The sequence below is a fragment of the Pteropus alecto genome, unplaced genomic scaffold (genome assembly GCF_000325575.1).
Source record: "Pteropus alecto unplaced genomic scaffold, ASM32557v1 scaffold5, whole genome shotgun sequence".
Classification (NCBI taxonomy): Eukaryota; Metazoa; Chordata; class Mammalia; order Chiroptera; family Pteropodidae; genus Pteropus; species Pteropus alecto.
The window spans coordinates 15,119,381-15,120,024 of NW_006441953.1; the positions used below are offsets into that span (position 1 = coordinate 15,119,381).

At 27.6% G+C, this 644-nt stretch overlaps 1 pseudogene; it reads right to left on the reverse strand.

Annotated features, from left to right (window-relative positions):
* Positions 1 to 306: 306 nt before the first annotated feature.
* Positions 307 to 425, reverse strand: LOC112485660 (annotated as a pseudogene).
* Positions 426 to 644: the final 219 nt, after the last annotated feature.

The following is a 644-nucleotide window of genomic DNA, read 5'->3' on the forward strand; positions in this document are numbered from 1 at the left end:
ATATATCTTAAGAATGTCAAACATATATCACCTACTTTTGGCACATTATACAGAACTTAAAATTTTGTATTAAGTTTAGAAGTGTGTACTTCAAAGTATTTTAATCACAATTACAGAAATCTTTCCACTAACTATAAGTTAAATGATGACAAAATAAGTATGTTTAAAAAATTAAGACTAATTATTATTTTATTCTTACATTAAGTCAAATTAAGATAATTTGAGGTTATTATTTTGAATATGTACATAAAGAAAATTATCAGTTAAATCTATTAACATCTTTTTGTTTGTTTGTTTGTTTTTTTACACCTACAGCACTTGGTCTTCCTAGGTGGTTTCCCATCCAAGTACTAACCAATCCCGACCTTGCTTAGCTTCCAAGATCAGACAGGATTGGGCTTGTTCAGAGTGGCATGGCCATTAATAAATCTTTTAAAAGGACCATGAAGTAGAAAATCATAAACTTAAAAAGTTTTCAATAGATCATTCATGTAATTTCTACTGCAACTTACTTTCATCTTAACCTTGTCTGTCACAAACTAACCTATATAAACCTTAAACTGAGCTGCTTACATTAAATTCACTAAATTCATCTTAAATTATGAGAAATTTGCAATTAATCTTAGATTTTATTAGCCATCATA